This window comes from Canis lupus, chromosome 15 (genome assembly GCF_003254725.2).
Source record: "Canis lupus dingo isolate Sandy chromosome 15, ASM325472v2, whole genome shotgun sequence".
Classification (NCBI taxonomy): Eukaryota; Metazoa; Chordata; class Mammalia; order Carnivora; family Canidae; genus Canis; species Canis lupus.
This window is the reverse complement of record NC_064257.1, coordinates 34349157-34365362: the sequence shown is the minus strand read 5'-3', so window position 1 is coordinate 34365362 and position 16206 is coordinate 34349157. Positions and strand designations below refer to the sequence as shown.

At 46.0% G+C, this 16206-nt stretch overlaps 1 protein-coding gene across 1 annotated transcript in view; it reads right to left on the bottom strand.

Annotated features, from left to right (window-relative positions):
• PLXNC1 (plexin C1) overlaps positions 1-16206 on the bottom strand; it is a gene marked incomplete at its 5' end in the record, with an annotated part of 137258 nt that overhangs the window by 82417 nt on the left and 38635 nt on the right. The gene's annotated exons all lie outside the window — the stretch shown is intronic.

The following is a 16206-nucleotide window of genomic DNA, read 5'->3' as shown; positions in this document are numbered from 1 at the left end:
AAGATATGGGTGCAACACTTTCCAGGGCTATTTTCCCAAGTCTGTCAGCTCAGAGGATGGCCCAGAGAAATCTTAATCTGTGGCCAGGGCCAATGCCTCTAATAAACATGACCAGGGTGAGAGGCCTCCTCTGCAGGATGTCTTGGCCACTGCAGGTCATGCTCAGTTGGGAACTCCTGCCTCACCAGAAGGGCCAGCAACCCCACAGAAAGGACGAACAGCCAGGGTTGTGTTATTCTCAAAGGGGTTGAACTCCATGAATGTTCCATTGGATAATATCAAGAAAAGACCAAAACATCTCTGTTATGTCTATGCCTCGTCAGGGCCTGAGGTTAAAATGGAGGGGTAGAGGAGAACCAGTGACAGTACGTTTTCAAAGAAATGGAAAATTTGTGAATCACGAGATCGAAAAGCAACCAAGTGATAAAAGCTTTCATCTGTGGGGAGTCCCTGTAAGGGTCGGAGTGGAGTGGGATGTGGTCTCCCGAAAGGGTATGCTGACTTCACAAGCATTTTTACTTCCTCTTCTTCCTCTTCTCTCCTTTTTTTTTTTTTTTCATTTGTAAGAATTTAGGCCTCATGGCTTCATCTTTGAGCTCTGTGCTAATTTGAATATGACAAAAATAGAACAGGAAGCCGGTGAGTTTCATTAAACATCATCCCCGGGCACAGTACTCTGAGCAAGTGTTGGGGAGCCCTGCTTGCAGGGATCACATCTGTGTACAAACTCCCCTACATCTGTGTTGGTTCCTTCTCCAACGTCCTGACCGTGGGGATTTTCATCAGCAGTTCTCCAAAGCCATAAATTTATCTGACCCTTGATGGCTAGCTCGTCCGTCACGGACATTAAGTTCAAATTAAACCATCGGTCGGTATGAGGGAGAGGGTGCCACCCAGGGACGAGTGAGGCTGGACTGAAAAACAGAATGACGGAGCTGGTTCCTTCTTCTGGGTTTGAAAGAGGTTATGACTGTCAAAACTACCTGCCTCTCTTGGGCACTCTGGTTTGTGTAAGGCACTTCCTCCGTCTATTAGAAAAACAAAACAAAAAGCCAGTTTTAGAGAGACTGGAGTACAAATATTGTCGTAGGCTCTTAATGCTGCCTGGAAGTCAAGGCCTAAGGGCTGCCAAAAAAACAAGTGTAAAATATTTCATACAAATAGTGCTGCAATTTGCCAATTTGTAGGCAGAACACAGTAGTGCCACTGAGTTATCACTCCCTTTGCTGAACTCCTGTAGCATTTCTTGCCGGAACCGCACATTTTGGTATTTAATCATAGGCTGTGTTGAATTACAACTTAACTGTTTCGTATGTCGGTGTCATTTCTCCCCCAAGTGAGCTCTAAGCTCCTCAAAGGAAGGGAGGATGTCTTTAAGATTTCTTCAGCAAATCTCTCAGTGTCTGGCAGCATGATATGCAAATACCGGGGTTTCAATAAATATTTTTTGAATGGATGGATGAAATATGAAATCGCTGTAGGTCCCTTCTGTTGGTGATTTTTCTTTCTAAAGTTTTCTTATAACGTATGTCTGACCCTTAGTTATGATAAAGAGACTATTGTTACTGTAAGCTCAAAGTTCAAATCCGGGGCCAGAGAGGAAACAGACTAGAAGTTTTCAATTTATCTTTTGAGAAGAAAAAAAAAAAAAGAAAAGAAAAGAAAAAATATATACTGAACCTTTTACTTCCTATTTTGTACAAGGTAGCAACAAAATCTAGCCATGTTAAGCAATTAAACATATATTTCTTGTTTCTAAAACACCTCTGAAATTTCTAAACTCCCATTTCTTGCTTCTCGCCAGTAAAAATAATAAAATTTAAAAAATAAAACAGCAAACCGTGACACCAAGAATGTACAACCAGATGGTCAACCAACAACAGTATCTTATTACTTTTGCAATATTGCAAATTATAAAATCTTCATGACAGCATGTTACCCACACATTCAAATTTCTTAAGGAGGGGGAGCAGATCTTAGAGCCCCCCCTCCCCATTTTAGTAAAACAAAAGCAGTTATTTTGAAACCATCCCTTTCGAAAGCTATCATTCCTACTCCTATGTATCACAAAAGCAACGGTCAGGTGGCACAGACACTTAAGCCCTTTGCCCAAATGAAATTAAAATGTCATGGTTGGACACGACTCTTGGTGAGGCTGATCCTCAGTGAGGTGCTCTCAGGTAGGCTGATCTCTTAAGTGGCTTCATTTCAATTTCTTCAGGCCCCAGATGAGACGAAAATTGGATTCAGATTAGAATGAGCACATTCTGGAGAGAACAGCAAGCAATGGATTTGCTTCCCTTCCTCTGTGTTACTGCTCCTGCCCCATCCTCTACTGAGGGTCTACCCAAAAGTCCTAAGACTCCTGATCACTATTTTCTTTTTCCAGTCCTATTTCCAGGGAGAGCTCATGCCTACACCCTATGGCCAACATGGAGACACTAGCCTATTCGCAAATCAGGAAACAGAACCAGCTCAATGCAAAGAAAAGATTACCTAAAGAAAAAAAAAAACCCAGATCAGAAATTAAAAACAACAACAACAAAACCACTTTATGCAAAAATAGTTTAATGAAGAAAGCTAGTTAGGAAGGCTCATTCTTATTAGTCTGCTATGAAATGTGCTATAGGGCTTCATCTACTCAAAATAATAACAGAGTTCGATACTGCCCACTCAACTATATAAGTACATGGTCCCCCCCTACCTCCGACTCATGAAGAAGTATGTTCAAAACCTATCCAGACCTCCACTCTTGAACAGAAGGTTCCAGACACTTGTCTTTAAGTTTGCTGTTTGGAATTCAGAACATAGTTTCCTAGAATGGGTTTGCTTCCCGGGTTCATGGAAATCTGTCTAAACACCCAAATACCCCAGCAGGAGGTAGCAAGGAGAGAGCGCTGCCCCACATCAGGCATTGGTCTGAGTGCTTACAGGTGGCCCTCCTGCACTAGTCCTCACAACCACCTCGTTCTATAGGCATGAGACAGAGGCTCAGAGAAGTGCAATAACATGCCAACGTCATGCAGCCACAAGTGATAGAAGTGTGCCTGCAGAGCCACCCATTTGGCCACCCTGCTGCATGGCCTCCTATGAACCCTAACTACCCACTTAATAAGGTGTGAAAGGGCAAAGACATTCAGAGTTCCTCCTGGCTTCCTGGGGCCTCAACAGTGGCTGGGGAGGAGGGTGAGGCTGGGCCAGGTTAGGCATCCCAGGGACAGAGATTAAAGAAAGCCAGGCAGAGTCTCTAGGTTGAAGGATAGCAAAGACTTGAGGGTGAGGGGGGTGTCTGAGAGGCCTCTGATTTTCATCGATCACTAGCCTTGAGTACAAAACATGCATCTACAGGTTAAAATCCCAAGAGGCCCCCAATTTACAAATCTATTGCACACACACCTACAATCTGCTTGCTACCTATCTGTTTGTAATTTAGAATACACTTTTCTTCCCCTAGAAATAATGTTATAAACTGTGATTAGGTCTCCAGGTTAGCCCACAAAGCCTATTTATCCATAATGTAACTTCAATGCTACATATTTGCAATAAAGAGTAGCAAGGAAACAATGAGATTGCAGCCATTTGCATTATATAGCAGTTTTTCTTCTACTTTACTTATTTGTGTTTCTGCTCAGCTGGTAGTCTGGGAACAGTGCCCAGCTGGATCCACTCTTAAATTTATTACTATACTATTGTATTTATACAGTATTTCTGGTTTTTTAATGGGTAGGATTTAAATTATTAATTGTTTTCATGCCAACATAAAGAAGAGAGAGACCCACTTCTGAAAAGTAGTTGAAGTTCCCAGGCAGGTAAAATGCCCATGTGCTGGGGGACCTTGGAATCTGACTCTATTAGGCCTCAATCTCTCTCTCTCTTTTTCTTGTTCAGTGAGAGTTTATTTGTCCATCTCAGTACCCAGGTAAATTCACATTCACAACTACAGGTAAAAACATGTAAAATAATACAAACTGAAGGCTACTTTTACCTATTTACTGAATTAAGTAGTGTAATAAATGCTATAGTAAGCCAAAAGCTTCAATCCCACAATTCAGTTTCAGTGAAGTTACAGTAGTAACTTTGTAAGCATGAGTCTTAAAATTTAAGTGACAGATATTAAAGCACTGAAAAACTAGTATGAAAGTGAATTTTGGGGCAGCCCGGGTGGCTCAGAGGTTTAGCGCTGCCTTCAGGCCAGAGCATGATCCTGGAGACCCAGGATGGAGTCCTGCATCGGGCTCCCTGCATGGAGCCTGCTTCTCCCTCTGCCTATGTGTCTGCCTCTCTCTCTTTCTGTGTGTCTCTCATGAATAAATAAATAAAATCTTAAAAAAAAAAAAAAAAAAAAGGAAAGTGAATTTTGGCACATAAGTGAGCTCTTCTGTCATTAGCATTTTGACAACCTGGGAAAAAGGAAGCCCTTTCTCACCTACTTTTCGAGGTACACTATCCAATGAGGTGGGCAACATGCTGGAATATTTAACAGTTTTCAATCTTTGAGTTAGCTTTTCCCTTTTGGGAAGCCCAGAGAGCAACCCAGAGCTTCTCACTGTGCAAAAATTGTCCAAAATCCTAACAGAATTTAGGATCCCTCCTAAATTCTTGTGACCTTTTCTTGTGACCAGCAGGGCCCAGTGTCCCGGCCTCGGGTCCGAGCCCCCAGGGCTCAGATGGGGCCAACTGGACCCCTTGCCAGCAGCTCCACCCTAGGGTGATCTCTTTTCCAAAGGAAACTACTACACCTGCTATCTCTGCTGGGTCCCTGGCATCCATTCCAAGGTCACAATCTACAACACGGTGTCATGGCCCTTCCTCTGGAGACAGCCTCTGACCGACCCTGCCCTGCCACCTGGAGCGCCCAGAGGAATCAAGTGGACATTAAACCTCACACTCAGAACCCACATGCGCCTGGAAGGTTCCAGAAAGGGCCAGTGCAGGGGAGGAGGTGGCATCCTCCCTGCCACCGACCTCAAAAAGCCCACTTACTCAACCTTGAAATAGAAACTCTGAACTCAGAAACGTAACTTCTACTTCCTGCCACTCGAAATTCATCAGCATCCCCTAATCTAATTGTTCACCAAGAGCAGACAGTCCCCGAAGGAAACCGATAACTAAATACCAGGTAATTGGCTTGAATGTGGGGTTGGTGTAACCTCTTCCAAAGATTCTAGACTGATACAGTATCAGAAAACTTTTAGCAAGGGAACAACCCAGCCTCTCTTTCAGGGAACAAGAGGCTGTGTCCACACTGGGGGAAGGTTTCACTACAAGAGCACCCCAAGGTCTTCTGCTGAGTGATTTCAGATGTCTGTGTTTGTAGGAAAGGCAAAGAGGACCTTCTCCTGATGATCCCCAGTCCAGGAGATGAAGAAACCAAACTGGACCGAACAGAAGACAGGAGGCCATCAGTGGCCAACTACACCCTGAATTCAAGGCCTTCGGAGTCAGGAAAGGGCAATGCCAAAATACCAGATCCAAATAATGTGCTGGGGAAGAGAAAAACCTGGAGCTGAAAGGCAATCTACATGATAAAATTGTGCTAATAACAGAGACCATTTAGAAGACTTAAAAAAAAAATGAAACCATCTAATACACCAGGCCACATTCTTTCACATGATTTGATTCATTTATTCTTCATAACAAAGCTATGCAGTAACAATGATCATTGTCCCTGCTTTACAGATGGGGGAAACTGAGTGCGGAAGGCACCATATAACTCTCCCAAGGTCACAGAGTTAGCAGGTGGAGGGCTACTCCTGCAGTCTCACTTATGTGCCTCTGTGACCTCACAAGAAAGCTGACGCTCACTGAGCCCTTCCCACAGGCCAGGTGCTGCTCCCAGGGCTTTGCAGAAATTAACTCATTGATCCTCACAACCACCTCAGGAAGCAGGTATTATTATTACTATTACTACTACTACTATTATTATTATTATTAATCAGGTCCATCACACGGATGAGGAAACTGGAGGCGCAGTGGTCAGGTGGCACAGTGTGAACCTCAGCAGTCTGGCACTGGCGTCCATGCTTTTGTGCCTGGTGCCAAATTCCTCAAAGCTTCCAAAGGCTTCCCAGGATAGCACATGGACCATATAGTAAAAGATAGGTTTTAGTCACTTCCCAGAAAACAACGGTGTTCTTTGGGTTGTTTGAAGTGTTAAGTTTAAGGTAGGGTTCTATTGCTAAGAGGTCTGGGAGACGCTGGCCAAATAAAATTAAATGAATTTCTCTGTTGCAGGATTTCTCAGAGCCTTGACTATGCCGGCATGCTTTGTAACTTTTCAAGACAGGAATGAATGATGCAATATCTTCCAACATTTTTTTTTAGAAGTTCTTTTCATGCATGCTGGGAAATACGGCCTGATCTTGGTCAATGAGTAATAATTCAAAGAGTGGATCAAATGACAAAACTTCAGGCCTTTCTTGGTTTTTTTCCTCAGCTCTCATATTCAGTTGATCAGGACCTATTAACTCTAAGCATCCCTCTATGCTATATCCTGCATTCCACCCTCGTCCATCACTTCTCACCTGGGCTCCTGCCACCTCCAGGGCCTTCAATCAGCCTCCAGATAGACATCTAGGTTATTCTCAGGTGCAGAGCCGATCATAGCACTTCCTACTTAAAAGCCTTCAATGGCACCCGTGCCTGTATCAAACTCCTCTGCCTAGCTGTCTTTTACACCCAGGAACCTAGAGCACACATTTCCATGTTCATGTCTCTATCCTGGCACTATGATCTAGCTCCTGCCTTCTTCTCCAAACTCATCCCTAGGCAACTGTGGCTTGACGAGTCTATTTGACTGATGCATCCAACGCAAACATGCCTGGCTCTTCCTAGCCTATGCTGCTCCCACAGCCCAGAGCGCTCCTGGGTCTGCAGTCTACTTAGTGAAAGTGAGTTCCTTGTTCAAGGCTAGGTCAATGTCTCTTCCTCCATGACATCTGCCCAACCTCCAGGCAAAGCAGCAGCTCCCTCCTTTGTGTCCCTGTGGCACCTTACACACATTCCAGGTATATACAGCACATAGCATCAGTTGCTGATTGCCTGTCCCTCCCACTAGACTGCAGGTCCTCGGAGGGAAAGACTCACCTCATTCACCTTGGTACCCCGAGAACCTAGTGCCATATTTGGCATTCATGCCACAAATATTTACTGAGTGCCCACCAGACACCAAACACCACAGTAGGCACCGTGGACTCATCGGTGTATAAGCCAATTAAAGTCCCCCTGTTAGTAAGCTTACACTCCAGTGACACACAGACAAAAACCAAATAAACCAACAATAATTTTAAATAATTTCAAATTAAAGTCGGTCTTCCGCAGAAACTAAAAAGGTAGCACAGAGGAGCTACTTTAGATTGGTCGGGAAAGATGGCACTTCAGCTCAGAAATCTAGGATGAAAGCCACCGAGCCACATCAAGGATAATGGGAGAAGGAGCAGCATGTGCCAGGACCCCAAGTTCACTTAAAGCTTGGAACTCCATTCTCTGCAAGGAAATGATGAAAGACCAGCCCGGCTCAGAAACGAAGAGGAGAGTGGTTGTGGCAACGACAAGCTGGCGACACTGGGCGAGTCATGCACCCTCCCTGCATCTCAGGCTGTCCATCTGCAGAAATGTGGATGTTAATAGTTTCTGCCTCGTGGAGTGGTTCGCAAAACGTACATCTATTTAAGTAAGGCTTAGGGTAATGCCTCCGTAAATACTAGTCATTGTCGTTACACCTGTTATGTGGGCAAGTGAAACAGACTTTAGGCAAAAATTTGGATGATGTAAGCCATCACACGCAGAATGGTAGTGCCGAGACAGGGATCCGGGTAGTAAAGCTCATCATATGGCCCATGGGCGCTGCTCACACTCGCCAGGTCAGCAGTCAGTGTACCCTTCCTCCCTGAGGAGGCAGGCACAGTTCAAGGCTTCTTGAAGGATTCTTAATCACGATGCACCTTCCTCCCAAGACTAAAGGGCTCTTTGGGGTCTCCCTACACCTTGAGCACCAGCTAGGGGCACCTTCCACAGTGTATGGGTAGGATTTGCTTGGTGTTTGCTTCCCGCCCCAACCTGTGAGCTTCTCCAGGGTAGAGCCTCATTCAGCTCTTTCCCCCAATGGCCTAGTTCAGGGCCTGACCTACGGCCCGAATGCAACAAGCGTTAGCTGAATTGGATTAAGAATTCCATCTTAAAGTGACTAAAATTCTTGACTATGTCTCCATGATACCAGCCTAAGTTGTTTCATTGATTTTTGTTCAGTGGGCTGGCCTGTTAACTGGCATGGTGGGAAACCAGCCTTTGTCTCGAAACTTTGAGCTATTTAGCACACATAAAACACATCTGTGGACTGAAACACTCACACAAAAGGGATTTGTAGCCTTCACCCCGTGTGGTTCTTTTCTGGGTGACGAGCATACAAAAGCTGGTGTCTCTACTTCCAAATGCAAACCACGAGATGAAGAATTTAAGGGAGGTGTTCTTAAAATATGTAACATGGGAATAAACGTGGGAAAACGATGCCCCTTGAGTCCAGAAGATCTGGGCTCAGGGCTGCTCTTCTACACATTTCCTGCACAGTTAGGGGGCACGGCACATTCCCTCCCCTCTCTGGGCCTCATGTTCCCCATCAGGAAAGCAGGTGGCCCATCTTCTCGAGAGCAATACTGAGCGCCACACTTGGCATATCACAAGTGGCCCTCCTCTCTCTATAGCAGAACATAAGCTCCTAAGCTTTACAAAACATTACACAAGCAAAAACATGAAAGGCTGCCTGGAAGGCTTCCAGTGAAGATGGGAACCTTGCATTCGAAGGTGGAGAAGGTGCTGGGAACAGGACATATGCTAGGTCACAAAGACAAGGGAAAACATTTGAGGAATGTTTAAAAGCCAATCAATACCTACTTGTGAAAGTGCCTGCTGCTTGAGATGATAAGGTCATTTAAAAAAAAAATCTATTCCATTAAAACATGTATTTACTAAGAGGGGCGTTCCTAATGGTACTTGTTCCAAGTCAGAGAACATCAATTAAAGAGATGGTACAGATAAGCAGTCTGGATGCTGAGCTCTGAGAACCTCAGCTGCCCCCTCTTTCAGACAAAATGGGCTTCTGAGTAAGACGAGCGTTCTCCCCATGTTGACCTCTGTCAACCTTCAGGGTGCCAGGAGATGTGCCCCCCAGTGATGTCATCTCCTCTCTACTTTCTGCTTTGAACTAAGTAGGAGGTGTTCACAGCTTATGGCAGTGGATAAGGATGAAGAAGAATCCAGAGAGCTGGGTTCACCTGAGAGCCCCCTCCATTGCTCGAAGGCCCCCTAATCACTTTAGGATTCTCAGTAACCCACATGCAGGGGCTGGGCCTCTGCCAGGGTAATTCAGTAATGCCCCGAGGTCCCAAGAACATATCCCTCTTTGCTCCCCACTGCTTCCACCCCACAGACAGTTGTCCTACTTGCTTCTACACAATTAGTCGGCACAATGGGGTCCTCACACAAGAAGGAGGGGCCGCCCCCAAATCCCATTATTACCATTATCGTTGTCATTAGAGCCGCGCTAGACCATAAAGGAGTGTCACTGTACAGGCTGCCAGCACCAGGACACATCCCGGATTGGAAGGAAAGGAGGCCTCAATACAGAATTGGAATCATCTTCTGTGTCAAACTGTCTTCCTGGCCACTCAGCTCGGTGTGGGCATCACCTGGGGGGTGGGATTGGGGGGGTGGAGGGGAAGCATCTCTAAAGCCAAACGTGCTCAGGTCTTGACTGAGACATACCCTCACTGTGAGGCCTTCGGAGACTGTCCGGCTCAAACTGCAACCCCTTGGGCCTCCAGCCAGCACTCCCTAACCCCCGTCCTCAGCTGTATTTTTCTTCAGAATGTTGATCGCCATCTGACATGTTATTTCCTTTTTTATGTTTACACTGTCCCTCTTGCCTCATGGAGTGAGTCAAACGATGTTCGCTCAACATTCATGTCCACCCAGAACCTCAGAAGGTGGTGACCTTATCTGGAAATGGGGTCTGTGCAGATGTAATGAAAGGATCTCAAGAGAAGATCCTCCTGGATTTAAGGTATCCAATGCCTGCAGCCTCGAAAAGAGAAAGGAGAGGGAGATTTGAATGCACCAAGAGGAAAGGCCCATGTAGTGAGAGGGGCAGGGCTTGCAGCTCTGCTGCCAGAAGCCATGAGTCACCAGGAGCCCCCAAAAGCTGGAATAGGGGAGGGAGCACTCTCCCCGAGGGCCTTCAGAGGGAACATGGCTCTGCCGACACCTTGATTTTGGATTTCTAGCCTCCAGAACTGTGAGGGAACAAATCTGTGTTAGTGTAAGCCACTGACTTAGTGTTCATCTGCTAGGGCAGCATCAGGAATCTAACACCGCATCGGAAGGACCTCCACGGGGGCAAGGATTTCAGGCTGTGCTGCTCACCGCTGCATAATCCCAGGGCTTAGGGCAGTGCCTGCCACACACTAGGTTCTCAAGAGATACCAATTAAATGAAGGCATGGATGCTTCAACTTCCAAGGTGGAAGGCTTTCTACAAGTTGGGTTGACTCCGAATCCCATCAGTCCTCCATGCAGGGTCCATTTAGACCAGGCTCTTCCCTCTAGGGAACAATGTCTCTTCCTTGTTTCTCTTCCCTTTCCCTACAGTGGGAGGTGAACGCACTGGTTTAGGAGTTCGAGCTAGGTTCCACCTCTTGTACAACCTGCTGTCGGCGGAATCACGGGCCCCACAGATACCCACGTCTCAGTCCCTGGGACCTGCACATGTATCTCCTGGAACAGCTAAAAGGACTTTGCAGAGGTGTGATTCAGGCTCTCAGGATGGAGAGATCATCCTGGATTATCTGGATGGACCCAAAATAATCACAGGGGGATCAAGAGGAGGTGGGAGGGTCAAGTCAGAGAAGGGGATGTGACGATGCAAACAAAATTCAGAGCCAGAGAGATGTGAAGACACTACGTTGCTGACTTTGAAGAGGCAACAAGTGGCCATGAGCCAGGGCGGGTAGGCTGCCTCCAGAAGCCAGAAAAGACCAGGAAATGGGTTCTCCCTCCAGAAGAAACACCGTCCCTTAGACACCTCGAAGGTAACCTAGCAAAACCCACCACAGACTGCTGATCTCCAGAACTGTAAGATAATAAGCGTATGCTGTTTTAATCACTACGGTTGTGGTAATTTGTGGAAAACAAATATATACCCTAAGGCTGTTTTCTCATCCCCAAAGTGGGTGCTGTCCTAGTACTTCCTTCCCAGGGTAGCAGGAGGACTACAGGAAAAGGGCCTGGAATGCAGGACACAGCGTCCTGTGTGAGCACATCCCCCTCCACCCATGCAGACTGTCTTCTGACTGGCCTGGGGCCCGGGCAGGCTTCCTGTAAGAGGCACCTGCAACTGTGTCCCGAAGGGTCACTGGGCACAGCCCAGCAGGCTCCTACTGGAAAGCCCTCAGGGGGGATTCTCTGCTGATACTGCCCACCTCTCAGGAGGGCAGACCAGGCCACAGGAAGGCCGACCTCATGGATCACCATATACCAAGGGTTGCGTTGGCCAAGTTTTGGGGTGATAACAGTCTATGGCCCTTTGAGTTAAAAAATGGCCAGAGAAACTTGAGGAGAGAATGTCTCTTAGAGGAGAGAGGGGAGGAGACCCCAACCCAGGACAGCAGCGTAAGGAACTGGATGTGGCCACAAGCAAATCATTTAACTCTTTGTTACTCTGGGGCGCTGGAGACAAATATGGTTTAGCAGTCAGATTTCAGTTTTTCTCTCCTGCATTCAAAACCCCTTTCCGTGACCCCCAGCCTTTCAGAAAGGCTGACAGAGGGACTGGTCAGAGCCCCGTTGTCAGGCCAAGTTGAGGACTGATCTACCAACAGCTGCTAGCAGGGCTTTTTGAAGCTTTTCCATGTGTCTACATGGAAGAAATATGTAGAAGAATATGGGCCAAGTGTTAGGTTTATACAAATAATCAAGGGGAACTACAGATACCTTTAGCTAACGCACCTGCTAATTAGTAAGCCTGATCCTGCATACCTCCTGTGTGAGGAGGGCCACGGCAGAGTAGGACAACAAAGACCAGCTCGGCCTTTCCCACATGGCCCATTTTCTGAAGAGGACCCAGCCCTGGTTCCATTGCATGACTGGGACCAGAGCAAGGGGAGCCTCGTGGTGGTGCCGGGAGAGACGGGGAGGCACATGAAATCTGGAGAAAGAGCAGCCAAGTAGATGACTCAGGCAAAGATGTGAAAGCAGCTCATCCATTATGAGGCACACCAAGAGACAGGGTACCCTGGAAGGGGTACAGCTGGGAAATCTGATACAGTTGGTGCTGGGGTTAATGCAGGTCATGCTGGACACTCCCATCAGGATGATCATTTTAAAATACAAATACGGTCATGTCCTCTGCTGAAAATCCTTTAATGGGTTTCCAGGACCCACTAATAAAGTCCAAACTCAGTGCCCTTCAGGTCTTGGTCCCACCGAACCCCCATTCCCTTCCTTCCTTCCTTCTAGAGCCAGTAGCTCTAGGACTAACGGCCAACCTGCCACTCCTTCAAAAGACAGCTCCCTATGCTGGATCCTCTGAAATGCTTTCCATTCCCAGTTCCCTTGGTCAAAGTCTACTCAGGCTTCAAGGCCTAATTTTTTTTTAATCTTTTTTTTTTTTTTTTTTTTAATTCACATTCTAGCAAATTGACATACAGTTCAATATTGGTTCAAGAGTCAAGTTCAAAAAAAAAAAAAAAGTCGAGTTCAGTGGCTCATCATTTACAACATAATACCCAGTGCCCATCACAACAAGTGCCCTCCTTAACATCCATCACCCATCTGGCCCACCTTCCCACCTCACTCCAGCAACCCTATTCATTATCGTTAGCAGTCTCTCATGATTTGTTTCCCTTTCTCTTTCCTCCCCTCCCAAATGTTCATCCATTTTGTTTCTTAAATTTCACATATAAGTGAAATCCCATGATACTCGTCTTTCTCTGATTGACTTATTTCACTTAGCAAAATACACTCTAGCTTGGTCCATATTGTTGCAAATGGCAAGATTTCATTCTTTTTGATGGCTGAGTAATATTCCATTATACACACACACACACACACACACAAATACATATACACACACGCATCCCCACACACAATTTCTTTATCCATTCACTAGTCAAGGGACTTTTGGCCTCTCTCCATAGTTTGGCAATTGTCGATAATGCTGCTATAAACACCATGTACTCCTTTGAATATGTATTTCTGTATCCTTTGGATAAATACCTACTAGTACCATTGCTGGATCATAGGGTAGCTCTAGTTTTAGATTTTGGGGGAACTTCCATGCTGTTTTCCAGAGTGGCTGCACCAGTTTGCATTCCACCAACAGTGCACCAGGGTTCCCCTTTCTCTGCATCCTCACCAACACCTGTTGTCTCCTGTGTTGTTAATTTTAGTCAAGGCCTAGTTTTAATGCCACCTCCTCTCTGAAGCCTTCCCTAACCTTGGTTACAACTAATGGCTCCCTCCTCTGGGCTTCCACCATCACAATAGCTAACATTACTTGAGTGCTCGCTAGGACTCAGGTACCATGCCCAGGGCTTTACGCACATTATCTGATTTAATCTTCTCAGCCACCCTAGAAGGTTTTATCAGCTCTACTTTATGGAAGAGGGGATTTGGCACAGTGAAGGTAAGGAACCTGCTGCTCCTCAAGAAGCCTGGATTCAATCCTGAGCAAGCCAACTCTAGGACCTGCACTCTTCGTCCTCTGCTGTCACCGCCTGCATTGCTGTGCATCCCTAACAGGCCACCCTCCTACATTCCTGTTCAGTGATGACACCCCTGTCCATCTGGTCACCCAAGCCAGATGCCTGCCTCCCTCCCCTACCATCTCAACACCAAGGTCACTGTGTTGCTGAGAAAAGGGCAGTGACTCACCCCGCTGCACCCTCTGAGACTCAGCTCTGGCATCACTCCAAAGTCCTGCTCCCTCTGACTTAAGTACCCATCCTTGGGCTCCAATCTAAGGCCTTGTCCAATCCATCATGTGTTTGGGTATCACTTCTTTATTGTCTTTATGAGGACTTAGATCAGGGGGAAAGAATACATCTTCCAGGTAAACAGTGGCTACCTGGATATTTTATTTTTTATTTTATGGCCCTATTCTGAGTGTGTCAAACTCAAGGGGAAATCTAATTAATCACAAAGTCCTGTCAATTCCATCTCCCAAAACAGCTCTTGAGTCCATCCACTTCTTCCCATTGCTACTATCATCCCTGTAACCTGTTCCCCATCTCCTGCTGGTTTACAACCACCTTCTAAGTGGCCCACAGCATCCAGCAGCTCCCCTCTAGTCTATCTTCACCAGGATGCTTATTCTAAAACACACACCTGATCTGGTCACTCTTCTGCTTGAAACTCTGCAGTAGCTCCCCAAAGTCCTTCCAACAAAATTGAAATTCTTTCATATGGCTTATAAGACCCGTCCTCCACTGCTCCTCCTACCACACCACTTTCTCAACAGTGCTCGCCATCCACCCCCCAGCCCAAGGCTGTATGCTCCGTTCATACTGAGCATCAGGCCAGGTGCTCCCACAGCTCCTGGCTTTGACACACCTGTCCCCCGAGCCAGTCGCCCGCCTCAGCTTTATCTGGCTGGTATCTGCTCATACCTCAGGTTTGGTGTGGACATTCCTCCCTGCCAACCTTCCTTTACTTTGAAGTTGGGTTAGATGTTTTTCATGTGTCTCCACTGCTTCTGTGCGAACCCCTACTATATACTCTACTCACTTATCAGTAGACTGGTAGCTCTTTTACTTGTTAAGGTAGACTGGATTGCTATGCCCAATTCTTCAATCTGTCCCGTGGTGCAATGACAAATCCATACCCTCTGTCCTGTTTCCATCGTCTCCCACTAGGGTAGACAGTATTTTCCTACCCCACTGATGTTGGGCTTGGCCATGTGGTGTGCTTGCCAGCAGAGAACCAGCAACCATGATGTGAACAGAGGCTTTGAATATGCTGCAGAGTTTAGTACGGCCCCTGGTGTCTCCACCGACTGCCCTGACAACGGTACGCGCAGGATGAGAGATGTGTGAAGACGACCTGAATCGATCTCTCGATCTGTACCTGAGGCAAAGGGCATCCTACCCTCAACCCCACCCCCTCCCACTGGAGCTCACCCATGAACAAGAAAACAATGTTTTTTTCTTTTAAGCCACTAAGAATTTGTCAATGCAGTATCACCAGAGCAGAAACCTCACTGATTTACACCTGTCCACATTCCTCACTGGATTGCAGACTCTCCGTAGGCAAGAAAGAACTATAACCCGAGCACCCAGCACAGGCCTTATCACAACGTGGCTGCTCAATAAATATTTGTCAATCGGATATATGGCTGAATGAATGCATGTTCATGTTGTTGACATGTCTGTCTCCCTAGCTGGCCTGGGAATTCCTCAAGGCCAAGAATGGCATCTGATTTCTCTCAATAACACCTCGCCATCTCATTTCCCACATTGGGTTCTTGGTAAATATTCAATAAATATTTGTTGAAACGAAATCAATTGAATTTTGTGGGCTGGTGTGGGACGGAGTCCTTAATTTATGACATTGTTTCCATGGGAGAATGCATTCTGAGTGCCAAACAAACTTGCAAATGAACTTTTGGAACCTCACCCGTTCATTGGTTCAGGATTGCCAGTTTTGTGGAAATCCATAACTGAACACATGTGCTGTGCTTTGCAATATGGGAGAAACTGAGAAACTGCTTCCAAACCCAAGATACTCAGCCTGCAAAAATTCACTTTCCACCCACACAGACAAATTCAGCACAGGTTGGATTTGAGGTTCCAACAATAAAATACTAGACTTTTCAGAGCTCATTGTTTATCTAATTGCTTTTTATCTGCTTATACTAGATGCCTATTCTTAACACCCGATCAAAAGGAAGTTAAGATAGTTTTCTTGCCCACCCCCCGCTCTCAACAAATCCATTTTCTAGACACATATGCAAGAAAGCTCAACCTTCTCAAAAGAGAAAATAAATTATTTTTCTAAATAAATCTGTGACATTTAAAATAAACACAGTGGGATGCTCTACAGTTATAAGAAAACATCCCCTTTAGAATTCCTAATTTTGAATGGTACTGGGAACTCAATATGAGTCACAGATCTGACGCTTAGTTTTATTTTGTCTTAGGCCAGAATGAAGCCAGCTTGA